This window comes from Carassius gibelio, chromosome B9, assembly GCF_023724105.1.
Source record: "Carassius gibelio isolate Cgi1373 ecotype wild population from Czech Republic chromosome B9, carGib1.2-hapl.c, whole genome shotgun sequence".
Taxonomy (NCBI): Eukaryota; Metazoa; Chordata; class Actinopteri; order Cypriniformes; family Cyprinidae; genus Carassius; species Carassius gibelio.
The window spans coordinates 20,291,675-20,309,309 of record NC_068404.1 but is presented as its reverse complement, the minus strand read 5'-3'; the positions used below and the strand labels follow the sequence as shown (position 1 = coordinate 20,309,309).

The 17,635-nt window shown below is 38.1% G+C and overlaps 2 long non-coding RNA genes across 2 annotated transcripts in view; one reads left to right on the top strand and one right to left on the bottom strand.

Annotated features, from left to right (window-relative positions):
- Positions 1-2,175: 2,175 nt before the first annotated feature.
- LOC127964343 (uncharacterized) lies at positions 2,176-9,300 on the bottom strand. The gene is made up of 3 exons (XR_008155031.1): positions 9,236-9,300; positions 2,895-3,205; positions 2,176-2,759 (listed from the first exon to the last, which is right to left on the bottom strand). It is a non-coding gene; the product is annotated as an uncharacterized LOC127964343 (long non-coding RNA).
- A 2,003-nt stretch (positions 9,301-11,303) lies between these two features.
- Positions 11,304-17,635, top strand: part of LOC127964514 (uncharacterized) — a 116,394-nt gene continuing 110,062 nt past the window's right edge. The window contains exon 1 of the long non-coding RNA XR_008155059.1: positions 11,304-11,422. This is a non-coding gene — a long non-coding RNA (uncharacterized LOC127964514). The remainder of the gene's footprint in view (positions 11,423-17,635) is intronic.

The following is a 17,635-nucleotide window of genomic DNA, read 5'->3' as shown; positions in this document are numbered from 1 at the left end:
ATTGTGTCTGTGGGAGGAAAGATTTGATTATTAGTTTTTGCCACTAGCACAGATGAGAGGAGGAAGTCTCTGTGGAGAATAAGGAGGATGCGTGGTAGTGGGCGTGGAGCTGGCAGTGAGCTGATGTTGTATTCAGCGCTCAAGGTCAACCTAAAACTGTACTGTTGTTCCTTAAGGATGAATGGCGTACATTCATTATATAGGCATTCTGTTTAAAAACCCAGCAAGCTGCCTACGTAGGCCGCGTTGTAAGGCATCATAGGCCATCTCTCAACACTGAGGCTGTTCCAAAAGGTTGGCCCCATGATTATACTGCTTTCTCAGATACCTTCGTTTTGGTATCTTAAACAAAGAAGGCAATCCCAGAATTCATTGTGAGCTCTGTAGGAAAATAGATGGTGGATGAAGCCAGAAGAATTACTGTACTATATTCAATGCCAAAAGTATTGATACAAATATTTTAATCCAACTAAATCTCAAGTTCTGTCATGAAACTAGATGGTGCAGGGTGATGGGTCGCTATACAACAGCATTAAACTACTTGGCACAAGCTGATTGGTTCATGTTGCATATGCAGCCAATGAGCTTACTGCTTTAAATTTAAATGGCTGATTAGCATTCACAGCAAGTTCTCAAGCTCTCTCAAGTTCCTCTGAAACCCTCCACCTTCCCCAGCTTCACCTGTATAGATCACTACCTGTTATTTTTTATGCTATTTGTGCAGTAGCCGTATGTCTTAAATACTCACAGCACTGTTTTAGTGTATGTATTGGCATTAGCAGAAGCAGCAATAATCTACAACAACAACAATTTAGCAGCGTAGCAGATCTATTCTGCCAAGACCAAATACATTAGTACTGTCATTTCCATTAACATGCTAAAATCTTCTGAGAGTTGTAATGATAGAAATACAGATAATTTACACAAGATTTTATGTGGGTTTTGCTCAATAGAGTACAATGTTGTATGCTAACATGCTAGTTTTGTAAGTAACATGCTAATGGAAAACTAATTGTGAGTCTCTTCTGTGCTTCATGAGAGAAATGCTAAATTTTAAAGCAGAAAAGGCAATCCCAGAATACTTTTTGAGCTCTGTGGGGGGAAAAAAAGATTCATGATAGTGGACAAAGCAGGATCAATGTGGTTTTATGGTCATTAGCATATATATATTATCGCATATATAGCTTAGCAACATGCTAATAAAAAACTCAAAAAATATGGTAGAATTATTGAAACAACTCATTCACGAACAAAAGTAATGTACCCAATATGTAAGTTGTATGTAGATTTATGATAATTACTGTATTATTATGTTAGCTTAGCAACATGTTAACAGTGTTGTAGCACTCTCAAGACTGGACTAGACTTGACTCAGACTAAAGTCTTGAGTCCAAGACTATATTTTCTATGACTAGTTCAAGACAAGCTCATTTGAGTTCAAGTCCAGGCCAAATGTGAATGCTTCTGAAAATATGGTCTTGGATTCAAATTTGAACAGAGTTGAATCTACAAAAAAGTTGAGAGTACCACAACACTGATGCTAACACAAAGCTATCTTAAAACTGCCTTTGCTTGTTTGCTGGTCCTAGATGGTCTCCCAAGTGTGGTTTGTTTAAAGGGGTATTGAGCACTTTTCAGCTGCTCAGGCTGGAAAATACTAGTTGGCCTCACAGCTGAACCCAGCTTGGCAAGCCTAGACGTCTAGCTAGAACTTCAGAGACCACCTTAATCCAGCCATTTTAAGCTGGTTTAAATAGGTTTTTCAACATGATAGTGCTATTTTTGCAACAAATACTATTGCTACCTTTATTAAGGTTTTGTTTAGTTTGGAAGGCAGATGCTTATAAAAGCAGTAAACAGCAAAACAGCTTATAGTTATTACGCTAATTTTATATCCAAATCCAGATCAAATGTTGTCTCAGCACTGCATTTAAGAATCTTCCAGAAATAGATTCATAAATAGGGTTCCAAAGTACAATAAGCTGACTAATTAGGTGCAACATGACAAATTGTAGGTACACTAGTAATAAGTTCCTTATCTTCAGTGGGGAAGGCCATTTGTGCAAACTGAATGGCCAATCAAATGTTGCCAACACATGTACGCTCATTATAGGGGAGAACCCCCCTGTATGCTCATTATAGGGGAGACCCCCCCCCCCCATAAAACACACACACACACACATACAAACAAACAAGATCTGGACACAGACAAACACACACACTGGCCTTCTACCGAGAATATCTGTCTGCTCCAGAAGTGTCATATTATGCCAGTACAGCAGCTGTGTGAGATGTATTTTTTTTCATTATTATTAAGTATTCACATTTACAAACTAGCCCTGTTCACAGATGAAGTCTTACCTTATAAATTATAGATGCTGAAACAATCTCTAAAACATGTTCATTAAAGACAACGCTTTCTTTTTTCTTTTTTTTTAAAAAAGGGCACCGGCTCATAAATATTTCTTAAAAGCAAATTTCGTCACACACACACAGCAAAAAGAAAAGACTCCTTCCTCGACATCTCAAACATGTGAGAGGCATCGCATCAGCCTTCACTCGCAGGCACGCAGAGGACACACACACCCTCGCACGCGGGGAGACAGAAGTGCGACTGCGTCGTCTGCGGCGGTGACGCCTCTCTCTTGGAAAAGCTGAGCTCACGTACGCTCGCCTGCTCTGGAAGTGATGTTTGTGTGGATGACACGTATGATCCTTTAATCTCAGGCTCAGCTTGTTGAGCATCAAATTGAAATATCCTGAACAGATGTAAAAACACATGTGAGCCTCAACGCGCAAGCTGTGCCGAGCTTTGTTTCATCTGCTGATGATGGGAGCCTTAAGGAGATCTTTTTAAAATTTCATCACTATTCAAAAGGATAATTAATACGTACCCCCAGGCTTTGATTATGCTTTTCTTACTGTGTACGGCTGGTGTGGAGATAATGAGACACTCATCAGTCGCTGCAAGAGCTCTCCGACAAACGCACACAGTTTGCATAAGATACTTGAGATTCTGCAAAGGTAGCGGCGAGAGGTGCACCCAGCCTGATGATCATTTTGATCGCGGTGAAACCAAACCATCAGCCGACTTGATAAACGTGTTGCGGGTGTTGTGTTTACAAGGGTTCCTGTGTTGAGCGTTGACACTGCATTGTCCTTGGGTCCTTGTGGTTGAGCAAAGAAGGCCAGGGGTTTGGGAAATCTGGGCAGAGAAGAGTGACAGGCGTTTGGAGAGATTATAATGAGAGTTGTCAATTGGAATGCAGTTTGGTGGCTATTTTCTCTGCTCATGAAAAAAATAAAATCTGACCTTTGACCAGCACATTCCCCTAACGCCTGAGTTACAGGCAATTACTTAGCCACTCTGTTCTCAATGCTGAGCCCTGACTCCTGGTCAGGCTCTATGAAGTGGGCTGCGCAGGCAGTATGGAGTATAATATACTGTAATATAAAATAAGGTGTTTTGACCAAGCTTAGGCTGTTTCATGTATATATTTATAAATCTTACTTATGGGTAAATGCAACAGAATGGGGTAAATGCCTTGAAGCTTGAAATCTGTGCAAAAGTCTGTTTTACCTCTAAAAAAAAATGGACATATAACAGCGTAGTAACAGCTCTGTTCAGAACTAAACCAGCCTAAAGAAGCCTTTAATGCTGAAATGGTTCTTTGAGTTAAGAGTTTAATGTTCTTTATTCCCGCCTTTTTGTTTCTCAAATCTGGAACTGTCAAAGCACCTGATTACTGATTTTCAGTTCAGCTCAGCTACCTTCCAATAATAACTGGTTTCCTTACCAGTCACGTCTTTTCCTCTTTTTAGTTTAACAGTCATGTAAGTGTGACCAGCTGTGTTCATCTGTGTGTGTGTGTAATTATTAAAAACAAATCACATTATATGTATTTTCTGCTACTATTTTGTGTTTTACTTTTTTATTAATTTATTCATGTTCAGTGTCAACTGTCCTTTTTGATAAAAATTCAGGTCAGTTAAAAAACAACAACTTTTTATTTAAAACCCTTAATAAACAAGATATAGAAATAAGATATTACAAATCCAGGCAGATAAAGGGGTAATAAACAATATTAATAAAAATATATAAACTAATATTAATAATATCAATAAAATCGAATTAAAATGTTCTTTATAAGGTCCTATGCAACACTTTCAAAGCATGGTTCTTTATGGAACCTATAAAATAGTTCAATGTAGCACCAAATATGGTTCTGCTATTATTACAAGCCAAAGAACCCTAATTTGGTAATACTGTTTACCATTTTTATTTATAGTGTAGAAAATTTGGAAGATTTATTGTAATAATTATAATAATAATTATTACAACTATTATAATATTATAATTATTGATGAGATAATCGTCAAAAGGTGTGTGATGTCATACAAAAATGTTGGCAAGATTTAATCAATGGCAAGTTAATATGAAAAATGGCAAGTTAATATGAAAGTTCAATGAAGTAGCACAAATTGTTCCATCCATATTGAGACATGCATCTACTGTAAGAGAAGAAAATTATCAAAAAAACAAAAACAAACAAACAACAACAACAACAACAAAAAAACATATGATTGTGAACTTGCAGTTGATTGTAAGAAGCTGGGTTTAATCAGACTAAATTATTGGAGAAGTCCAGCATACTGTACATCCTCAAAGAGAAGTCTGTTGTTTACTGGAAAGTTCAGTTATGACACTGAGGAAAAATATATAAAAATAGATAGGGTGGATTTCCATTTCATGCCAACTTTAACGTCACATTTAAGCAAATTAAAGACATCTTTGTTGACAACTGCAATTGCCAACACTGCAGTTTTGTCAGCTGCCTAAAAGCTGATTCAGACAAGTTTAGAATGAGCATCAGCTGACCTGAGTTCATTCAAGAACGCTATGCATTAATTTCTTGATATGAGACGTTTGACTTCATCAGCATGCATAAAGTCATTTGCCAGATTCACATTATTATACATCATATATTTCCAAGGCAAAATCTCAGCATGGCTACTAATGTAAAAAACAACAACAACAAAAACCATAATGAATAAATAATACAAAATCAAAAATCACTCCTCTCAGCATGCTGTCCCAGCATACAATAGACACCTCTGTTCTGAAAAAGACAGGCTAATTAATTCCTATGGGTTAAAACACACACACACACACACACACACACACACACACACACGTGATCTCCAATCAACACAGTCATTACAACAGATGCCTTGCACACATACACAAACACGTGCACAGATGCACAACACACAAGCAAACCCTGCTGCGAGCTCCGTCTCCTGCTGCTGTACAAGGGCTGGCTGTGTGCTACGGTAGTCATGCAGCACTCATCCGCTCACAGGGAAGAGGCTGGCATAGACAAAGCCCTGCCTGTAGGTAAGCTGTACACCACATCAAGGAGCTCCAGAGGTTTCCTGCTGTGACAACTATTTTGGAGCAGCACACTGATGAGCCTGAGGAGTCATTTGCAGGTCCACCTCTGGGTCTGACACAACAACAGGGTGACAGTCGGTGCGAGTGTTTGTGTGTGTGTGTGTGTACATGACTCTGGGTGGGATTTGGGGACACCTGCTGTAGCCCATAGTAAACCGCATGGAGCTGCGTGCATATTCATGCTTTAAAATTGAGATGAAACCGTGTTCTCAACCAATTTTAATTCATAATTTGATGTATGACACAGGATATTTCTACAAGAAAAAAAATATAGGACAGGTCTTGGTTTTATCAAAAGGGGAATTTAATTGATTGTGAAAAGTGGGTGTTTCTTACTAGAATAAATTCAGGTGGTTGTATTTTTGACATCATTGAAAAAGTTATTACATTTAAGATACTTCTCAAATTACATCATTAATATATAATTCACAATAAAACCGATACTGATTTTTTTCCAAATAAAAACAACTTTTACTACTTTAGTTTATGATTTTAATCATTAATTTTTATTTATATTAAGATTTTAATTTGTATGTTTGCCTATTCAGAATTATTGATTGCATTAAAAAAAAAAGTATGAGAACGTTCACATAATAAAGTACTTGATTTACAATGAAACCATTGAGTACTGAATCTGTCAAATAAAAAAATTAATTTACTAATTTTATCTCACCTTATTATTATTATTATTTCTAATTTCAGTTATATTTTCTAATAATTTTTTTTTTATTTATGTTTATATTTTCATTAAAAGTGCAGTGTGTAAATTTTAGCGGCATCTAACGATGAGGTTGCGAATTACAGCCAACGGCTCAGTCCCCGCTCACCCCTCCCTTTAGAGAAGCTACGGTGGCCGACACAGGTAAAGATGTCATCGGTAAAGACAGCAGAGAGCAATGAGATTTCTTTACAAAGGTAAATCAAGGAATTATATTTACCTAATTATTAAATACATTGATGGTACTGTGAATGTTAATGTACTTGTCCATCATTGTGTCAATGTTTTATTCACAAAAATAACAAAGTGACGAAATTCGCTGTGGAGAGCAGTTTGTCCAGTTAGGACTACTGTAGAAACATGGTGGCGACTTCCATGTAAGGGGACCCGCGGTGTATGTAGATAGAAAAAGCTCAATCTAAAGTAATAGAAACATAACCATTCATGAAGTAAGTTCTTTATACACCTCTAAAAACATAGTTATGTATATTATATGGCATTTCTGTAAATAGATTGTTGTAAATATAACACATTGCACCTTTAAATGTATTTGCACAATCAGAAATTACCATATGTGCAAATATACATAAAAGAACACTGACAACGTGACTGCTCTACTGTATGTCATTGATGGATCATTCACAGTAAAACCAGTTGAAGCAGTATTTACGTATTTTATTATTTTTATTTATTTTACATTTACATGTAAATGATAATCTAATTTAAAATTTCTTCACATTTAGATTTTTATTTGTATGTTTTCCTAATTAAGCTAGGTAGATAAAGTCAACTCTTGCTACTTAAACTTACACCGGAAGCGACAGTTGTAAACAGGGCCATAGTGAACGAGGTGTATGAAGCACATGCTACTTAACAATGCTATGCCAGTCATTTTCCCCTTGCAATAATGCTAATGAAGTCAGCAACAGAGGAGCGGAAGGAGCATCCCAGTGAGACTTACTTGTTAGTCTGTAATGATGCATACTCATTGACATATTTATGTCAGAAATAGATACATATATAAGCACTAGATCGTGTCATATATTTTAGAGCCAGTGAAGGTTGAATTAGTTTTAGAGTCTGTACTTGTGTATTAGTGTTGACATTCAGAACAAATACAATAGATTTGCTGAAGTTCAAGCCCACATCTGTTAGGGGCCTCATGGTACCTTAATACATTCTTTTGTAAATTTGTTGGGTTGAGCCAGAAGAAAACGCAGCCTCATCCGTATGGCTGGAGGATTCTCCCAAGGTGCTCCTCTATTATGCTTTTTGCAAGAAGCATCTGCAGCCACCACACAAGATGCTCTATTATGCCTCCTGTGAGAGGCATCTGCGGCAGTCACGTTTTGAAACTTCACACGGCCTTTTACACAAAAAATAATTTGATCCAAGCCATCTGCCACTCTGTGATGGATACATGTGTAGAGACACGGGTTTCTGACAACACCGAGTCGTCTCTTCTCCAGACAGATAATAGCATGTCAGAGTCACTGGCCACAGGGCCACATGTTAGCAGTCGGCTGAAGTGACATTTGAGATGGTCTTGGGACCCGCTGGGAGTGGCAGCAGCAATCCAAATGTCCTACAATTCAATTCGGTGCTTGACAGCGTACAAAATTATCTGTAGGCAGATGATAGATCGTTAGTGGACTGAACATTTCCTATGCAGGACATTCAAGGACTTCTATATCACACAGAATCAAGGCACCTCTTTAAATAATGGCAAATTTTTGTAATTGCTCAATAGAGAAACCCTGCACTTGACTGCGTGATAACAGCTTTGTGTGGACTGACAGTTCCAGTGCGGGCCCAGGCTTCTCCAGGTTGTGAGTTTCTTATTCTTCTCCCCTCAACCTGAGTGACAAACAGTGTGCTGTGCCTCCAAGCCGCGAGCTCTATCGGCCCTAACCTGTTCACGCCGGTCAATGAGTGTCAATCAGGCCTCGCCCTCCGCTCGCATTCGCAACAAGTTCCATATCCTTAGAAAACAATTATGATTGGGCTGTTGTGAAAATTGATCCCCGGGTTGACGAGCTCCACGCACACATTCTTCTCTGGCTGGTGGGGTCCTGCCATGGGAAGCAATTACTGCTGGTTGCCAGCTGACAGCCTCATTCCAGAGTGAGTCAGGGCAGGCTTGATCCTCGGGCACTCTCTAGGCAAATTGTATCCTTGCACTCATCTCAAACCTCTTACCAACTGCTGGCTTCTATCAGGAAAATAGATTGTTCCCTTTGTTCCCAATGCATGTTGGGGAATGGGATGGACATGACGTTTCAACAGTAAGGAGCTGCTTTAATTTTAATGGGCCGCAGTGTACGCTGGGGCGGAGGGGGGCCTGGTCGGAGTATAGGCTTCTGCCTGCAGACCTGGAGGAGGCCGGAGGATGGGACCTCCATCAACTTGACAGGTATCATATCACCTTAACAGTGAAGTGCAGAAACCACGTCCCAGGTTTTCGTATTGTTTGAGAGTCGGACTGTTCGACTATACCATTTTGGCACCGATGACTCGCTCAAGGTGATATTTGTCAATTACAAACTTTCCAAAACAAAAAATAAAACGTTTTAGGCTGCAAAGAAAAAACAACACTGTACCTCACATGAATTTGTACAATCAAATTATTGTTCCATCCAATGTAGCAGCTTTTTCTATTATTATTAATATTATTATTTTGGTGATAAATAAATTTAAATCCAAGAAAGTGTGAATATTCTATTAATAATAGAGATATGGAACAGCCAGCAGTGATCACCTAAAGACAAAGCTACTTTTTCTAATACTGATGTCTTCTTAAAGGTTTTATAATACTCTGCAGACAATTTTATATTTAGTAAGTGGGCTAACCATGAACTGCTCATAAGATTAAATCATCTCTCAGCTGATTTTTTTACATACATAGGAACACTGGGGATAACAATCTCACATATTTCAAGGGAAGAAATTCGTATTGAACCAATTATGTTTCATTTAATCCTTTAATGTAAGTTACAATAGTATGTTCAAGCTTCATTACCTCACAAAGGCTTTATGTTTCTTCCTCACTCAGTAATACTTACTCCCTCAAGGAATGAAATAGGTTGATCCTTTTGGAACTACTGCAGGTTTTAAACGCGCCAGGACTCTATAAACAAGGGAAAAATTCAGTGAGTTTGAAAGTCTCATCTGTCAATTTACTTATTAATTTAATAAACACATCAAGAGACTGCACAGTGAACACTTTAATCATTGTAATTAATGCATGTAGCTGCATTCCTCTCTCTGTGTGTATTAGCAAGCACTAGAGGATAAATAAATTAAAATATATACAGCCTTCAACTAATTATCATGCAAATACAGCAGCAACAAAGCATAGAGGGGCCGTTAATCTTTGCCAGCGCGTCGCTGCAATTCCCAGATGTGCTTAAAGCTGTCCATAGCACAATTAGAGACGAAGTGAGATGGCAAGAGAGAGAGAAACGTCTGTCACTTACTCATTGTCACATTAATTCGTGTTTTGCTCGCCCTTGTCTCAGCAAGCAAAACAGCGAGTCATCTTCCTCTCTACACGCGACCCCACTGGCTTTGTCTGATTTGTGTTTTTCCCCCCAGTCGGATCATTTCGCACTGAATTCGGATTTGTTCGCTGTAAATCGGTTTGATTGCTCCTCGAGGCAATGTTTTTCTCGTTTAACAGTCTATTTCAAACATGTTCGATTCGCTTACTTACTTGCAAGTAATAATTATATCTTGATTCTAAATTGCTTCGTTTTTATGAGCTAAACCATTACTGCAACAACTTCTATTCATTAACATGAGTAGGCTACAATTAATCAAATGTGTGCACACTTTTATTGTAGTTAAAGGTCCCATGACATGGATTATTTCCTTTTCTTTAAATGCTTTTTAATGTTTCCTTAGGTGTATTTATATTGTTAGTATGATTTTTACATTTAAAATTTAGAAATAAAAAGCATTTTTATATCCTGACATTAGCCTTCTGGCTTGAATGCTCTGTTTGAAGGGGCGTGTCTGCTGTGAGACTCCGAGTAAACCACAACTGTTGTGATTGGCTGACATCTTTGCATTCGAAATGCATATTACATGTGAAACCCCTCTCAAATATATATATATATATTACTATTACAGCTGTCGAGATTAACGAATCGTGGAAGTGTTGATTATATAATTATTTTTTCGATCTTTTCCCCATCACATGAAAGGCTGCAGTGATGAGCATTGAGTAGACAGAGTCTGTTTATCGCGTGGATGCAGTGATCTCGTCATTATTGCAACACGTTTTCTCTCACAAAATGCTTTCACCACAGCTAACAGCAAACACATGAATACAGTAAGAGCTCCGTTGTGCAGCATAACGGCGTCAATCGTTGTAATGGCAGTTTGGGCAAGTGTGCAGATATACTCGCGATGTGTATCAGCTCAGGAAAAAAGCGAGCGTTCTTTGATCGCTCTCTGTAGTTAAATCACAATTTAAATAACAGATTTGTTTCATGCTACTAAGAGAAACAACGTGAAGTTGATCGTTTAGTCACTGGCTTGATTCACTGATGCATAAACAGTATTAAACGATTTAGAAAGAAAGTATGGGTGAACTTGAAAGATTAGCTATCACAGATCAGGCATTAATGAACACTGTTACTCACTGTTTGTGCCGGTGCTGTCGAATCCATATCATAAAAGTCTGTTTGAAACGCCTGTGCTGACATTGCGACTGAATTATATGTAAATATTTGGGCGGGCAAAGCAGAGAAAGGGGAGGTAACAATTCTCGTTACAACGTCACAACGAGGAGATTCAAGATCAGCCCGTTTGAGCTTCCATTTTCTCAAAGGCAGAGAAAGATAGAAAAATTTCAATTTACACCGATTCAGATTTCTAGAAACTTGGGGACCATATACAGGCTAGGGGAACTCATATAAATGTTAAAAAACCTCAGAAAGTGAAATTTTCATGTCATAGGACCTTTAAGAGTTGTTAAAGCGAACTGTTCGAAAGAACCGATTCGCGTGAAAAAGCTGGAATTCTAGCAGCTCGCACTCACAGCCATTGAATCACCTGACCTCTAGCGCAATGTCACGCGACCTCAGAGAATTTGAATCAGATGCGTTTGAAGTTAATGGGGGGCAGGCGCTGGCGGTGTCAACATTACAGGATTTTAATTGACTTTCGGAGATGAGTTGGCGTATACAAAGGAACCACCAAATGCTATCAAGAACTCATCAGCCCAGACGTTTTGTCCATGACTGGTAAGAGTGAATAGGGCAGGGCCATGCCATTATGCCGCATGTCAATCCAATTTGTTCTCCCATGTATAAAGATAAGTTGAATAATGCGGCTACAGGTTGCATCACATGGTTTTGTTTGCAATAAAGTGGCAAGCGAATTGCTTGAGCTAAAATTGAGAAGATGGTCAGATCAGGCAGGTGCGGTGGAGGCTAAGAAATGAAAAATTTTGCACTGAAAATTAAATTACACAAAGTTACAGAATAGTACTTTTTTTACCATTAAAAAATAAATACAAAATTAATGCATTAAAACGTGTGTCTGTTCCATGTAAATATTAGTTGTATCCATATGTGTCCAAATGTGTCTGTTATTGTTTGTTTTGGTTCAGTAGAGTGCACCTGTTGGCTTCTGAATAAAAAACAAAAAAAAACATGAAACCTTCCATTTAAAGAACACTTGAGGGCCCACCTACACTTCCATGAAGCACTGTGAATGATGTAGTCAGTTTCTTTATATACTCTCTTACTACTTATCTACTTCTATGCACAATATTTATATTTTGCAATGTTAAGTATATTGTTTCCATATATGTAATCAACACCTTTAAATCAATAGTTTCATATTTCTTCATAATTTTTTTATACAATTGTCATTCGCAATGCTTCCTGGCATTACTTGTTTGCTTCAAATTGAAGTTTACTTTATAATGTTATGATTTACCTCATAGCTGATTGGTTTGTTTTGCTTTGGTTCAGTTCTTGACTTGTAACTCTTAAACCAAGACTTGTAAACCAGAATGTAAACCAAGTGATAAGGAAAATACTCTCACAGTGTAATCTGACTGATCTAAAATTACACTCCTCATAAATGCTTAACATTAAATATCTTTTGAATGGTTATTATTGTCACTTGTATGGTTGAGCCATAACAGTGATGTTTTCAATAATGGCAATCATACAGTATTATTTTGTATGCTTTGATACATTAAAGTTTACTTTCATTTTGTTGCATGTTGTCATCGTTTCTTGAGATTCAGAGATGGTTGTTTGAGGGACAATGAGATTATTTAATTTTCATGTGAGTAACTATAACAGCTTATAATGTATTATTAATACAGAATGTATTAGTGAATTGTTGGGAACCCTGGACTGTCATGGGTAAACTGGAAAGTTTGGTCACCTTATTTTTTTTCCCTTCCCCAAAGATGCTGACAAAACCTACTGTTCGATGTCTTTCCATGCTTTGTATTGTCTAAAGCAGACTATAAAAGGCCTTGTAGTTACAAATATTTTGCTTTGTTAAAATGTTAGGCGTTCTCTGTTATGCATACATTTAAGTTACATGTAAGCCAGTAAACAAGTTATGTTGAAAGTAGCTCAGAATTAACTGATAATATCATATTAGAAACAATTTTGAGAAATGTTACTGCTCTGGCACTTAACACAATTAGAGGTCTTATTGCAGCATTGTACAATAAAATATAATAAGTCACCCAAACCTTTAACGCTCCACAAATGCTTCCAAATCCATTGGTAACCCACTTAAGAGGAATCAAATTCTCTCAGGTAATTACAGCTACAGAGCGCCGTGCCCTTATACGCAAACTTATATGCTCCAACGAGGACTTTACTCTGAAATTTTAATCACATTTTCCATTCATCCCTGATGAATTCAAAATGTATGGCCCTGTTTTTCTGCTATGAAATCCAATTCGGTGAAAGACTAAAATCTAATTGACCTCCTTTTGTTCATCACGACAGTTACAGCACGAGCAAAACAAATAAGCAAAATGCGACTTATTATCAGCACCCTTATTATCATAATGACCTTATCTGTCTAAATATTGTCCCTATTAGTCCAAGAGGAAGTATGGAGTCCAGTGCTTAATGAACCGCTGGTCTTGGATCATTCTGACATGCATTTTATTACTTTTACACTAAATGGAGGAAATGATGTGGCTCTTGTTGGTGATTACTTAGTGTCTCTTTGATGTCAAAGTGAAAAGTGAATCCTCTTTTAATATTTGATTGTTTTTTTGACGCAATTTTATCCAATTCATCATTTTGTGTGCTAATTTACTGAGCTTGTGACATCTAGTGATCTAGTGATCTAAGTTACTGCGTAAGTGGACCTTCTTAGATGATGTTGTCGTTTGATGTCAAATTTCCTTTTGGCAAATTGACTACATTGAGGGAAAAGAGTTTGTGCAAAACATCTTTCCCTCATTTCTCAGAGTTTCAAACCCAAAGAACTTTATAAACAACAGCGAGCACAACACTTGCGCTCTTTTCATGTCTGAAGTGTTCATATAGGCTAGTTTCTATACACATAGATATGTGTGTTTATTTCTTAATGAGGCCGCCTATTAATGTACTCATTTTGGTCCATTTTAAAAACAGTTTAATCTATGCATGTTTGCTCTCGCTGATCAATTAATCCACGTTTGGCCTGAAACAAAACTTTAGCGTGAGGCTGGTTGCGTATTTCCTACTTATCATTATCAGAGTTGCGTTGGGAGGTTATGTGCTCAAAAATGGGTTAAAAATGTCTCAAAAGTGCAACATTAACAGCATAGTTGTCATAGCTTTTCTTGCGCGCACAGTGAACTGGGCATGCATTCTTGTGACACATCAAGCTCGTTAAAATAGCTGGGAAACTATTGGTGGTGAACGCAAAAGAATACAAAATAGCAGGAAACGGTGTCTGTCTATAACCAAGACAAAAGCCTAAAAAAGAGAAAAGAACAAGAAAGCGAGGCACTGAGAGAAAGATATTGAAGTCTGATTGCTCTCCGTCTTTGTCTGGATTTGTTTCCCTGCTTGTTATTATTACGTTTAGAAAAACGACAATTACGCGGAAAAAATCAGAGGGGAATATTCATTATGATTCATTATCTGCTCCACCAAATTGCATCAAGCTTATAAAATATTTCTTTCACTTGTTCAAAGGCTTGTTAGCGCTTAAATTCAATTACCGCCGACTGTAACAGACTGTCAGGACTTTTTAGCAAATCATTAGTCAAGGTTTACTCCTGGGCAGAGAACAGCCGCTTGACAGCTTTAATTGTTGTGAACCATTTAAAGGTCCGCTAATGAAGCAGGGCTATAGTCGGCCAGTAGTAGTTGGCTCGAGATTGTAATTTCCAAAACTTTGGCAAGATCAAAGTGATACGGCGGAGACCATTTGCTAAATTATCAGCTCGAAATTAAGCCCGTCTGCGACCTTGCTTTTTCCATCCAAGCATTTCTAAGATGGAGGGGAGGAAAAGGTTACCCTCAATCTTAGTGCCTTTCATCTAGAAATGAAATAACATGGAGAAATATGAATTAAATATTGTCTTGGAGGAAGAGGCGAAGAGATGTTCTTCTTGACATGGTGACAGCAGCTAAATTTGGGTGGTAGCAGGCAGGGGTTTGATTATCGAGGACAGCCGAAGAACTGGGAACTTGACCATTCGTAGCAGAGTCCGTTGCTTCATAAACAAAGCACTGTTGTTGTCCTCTATAAACTGCAGAGCATTTTAAAAACCTCTAAACTGTCTCAATGTTGTTCTTCCTTTTATGCTTGAGAAATGAAATTATTTATTGTGTTGATAAACGAAAGACATTCAGGGGATTCTTGAAGGATATATTCCTGGATGATTTAAATGCAGCCTTCTAGATGCTGTGTTTTCCCATGTTTCATACTAAAGTCCACACCCAATCTGTACAAATAATGTATTTTAAAGCTCTTAGCAGCTGCTTTGCTACTTGATGTAATAAGAACATACTAAGCTCCTTTGTAACACTGTTTTGGTTTTCCCCCGTCCATTTCTTTGTACCATTGGCGATTTGTTCGCTCTCTCTCTCTCTTTTTTTTGGTCATTGCATTCTTCAGAGCTGTGTAAAGTGGGTTCTTATTCAATTGGCCCCTTGATGTCACACTGGACAGATACTTGGATGGAAAATGGGGGTAAGAGTGTTTTATGTAGTTATTAGCTTAAGTGCTTAATCACAGCTGTTCCACAGAGCATGTTTAATAGTCGTCTTTAAAACTTAGCTCATAAAAATCCACCTGAAACTCCACAGTGATATTTCCAAAGTGATCCTCGGCGAGTAGCTAATGACATGCGAAGGATAATTCAGACAAAACCCATGTAACCTGTACGTGGCTGAATAAGTAGTCGCGATCCTCTCATTAGAGGTTTTTCCCACACATTTGATCCATAAATTGCCTTGAGATTTTTTGGGAGGTGCTTTGGTAAACCCCCACGCCTGTGCAGATATGCTTGTTGGTGCTTTCACATCAGTGGAATGTAATACACTCTTTAGTGTGACTGACAGGAGGCAGCACAATGACTCACTTATGGCAGCTCCACACCAGTGACCCACACCAGAACACTTTTGCTCTGAACCCCAGCAGCTGGCGGCCTGCAAAACAGAAAAGATTAAATGTACCGGACCACAGTTCACTGTCGACGTACTGATGGAACCTTTTAAAGGCGAAATTGTTGCCGAGTGAAAGCGTAGCGCACTTGGCTGATGTCATTTCACAGCTGTTTGCTCAATTAAGCTGTGCAATGGCACGGCCCCCACTTTACTCATTTGCTCTACACATCGGGACCTCCTCTACAGTTAATGCCGAGGCCTTTTTTCATGCCTTGTGACCTCTCATGAGCACGGGTTCAAAAGATTTGACTTCACTCATCACATTGTTAGGCTGTTGAGAGGATTGCTCCCCTTGTTGCTAGTTGTCCATCAGTTCTTCTCAGACTAGCTGTGGTTTTTGTTCCCATATCTGGCTTCTCTTCAATTAACAGACAGCTATTGCAGCTGCTTAGATGCTTTGTCTTTTGAGATTTTACGAGCTGCCCCTTGTTTGAGATTTATCTTTCAACGAGCAAAAGCAAGCATTTTGGTGCCTAAGCTTGTGGTCGCAGCCGTCGCTCCATCAACCTGTGTGTCCTCACACTTTGCTTAAGCGCTCGGATGATTAATGGATTCTGTGGCATTCACCTATCTGCGGCTACTGGCATTGATTTGAACTTGCATAATATTCCAGTCTTGTTAGTTACATCTGATCACTGTCAGTTTGCTGTGCTTAATTTTGAGAAATTGTAATATGTCATTTTATCTAGAATAAGTGGAAATTATGTTTGTAGAGAATGAGTTTGAATACCTAATGATGGTCAATGATATGTAAGAGTGTCCAGAAAAATAAAATAAAAAATTATCTTCAAATTTATTGACTCTAAATCTGACATGTGTTGTAACCATCAAGGTAGTGGCAATAATATAATTTTAACCATGAACTGACTATTTTTTTAAATTGATAAAAAAAAAGAGAATTTTAAATATACCTTCATATATATATATATATATATATATATATATATATATATATATATATATATATATATATATATATATATATATATATATTTACAAAAATCATGCATTATGAATTTTACCCAAACCCATTTCATCAATATCAGAGATTAAATGTTAGTCTGCTGTGCTTAATTTCATAGAAAAACATTCTACGTAATTTTAGGTAGAAGAGTAAATCATATTTGCAAACTACCATCTGAATTCCAGTACCACCGTCATCAGATGGCAAAAGTTGACCAAAAGTCTAGTAGACTCAGCACAAAGATTGAGCAGATATTTTTCCTCTCCTCCTTAGATCCCCTCTGGAAATACCTCCCAAGAAAGACGTACACCACATGGCCAGAGCTCCATTTAAGTCATTCAAAGTTATTGGGTTTTGACAGTGTGTGCCATCGAGGCTTTACCCTCAACAGGTGTTTTACATTCCCTCTCTAGAGGGTGGCCTGCAGACTGTAGCCTACAGAGGCTGTAGGCTCTGGCTTAAATTGTTCCCTCCTCTGCCATTTGGCCAATGGGGTTACAACAAGATATCTCAAACACATTTCTTTCATTGCTACTTCAGACAACACATGTAGGCAACAGAGAGCCGAGCTGTAAATGTCAGGCTTTGAACCATTAACCTGCCAAATCCTGCAATATTGTGCCATCCTCAGTGAGCCTGGAAAGATTTTGCGTTGTAGCTTCTCCTTTTCAGCCGTTCTATATCCAGCCCTTGAGTTTGGCGCTCGAGGAGTTCTGTATACCCCTATGCCCCCCCCCCCCCCCCATCATCAAGTATTTCACACTAAAGCACAATGGAGTGTCAAGACGATGATAAGAAGCAAGCTGCGAGCTGTCAATGCCGTCCTGATTGGGGAGCGAGGC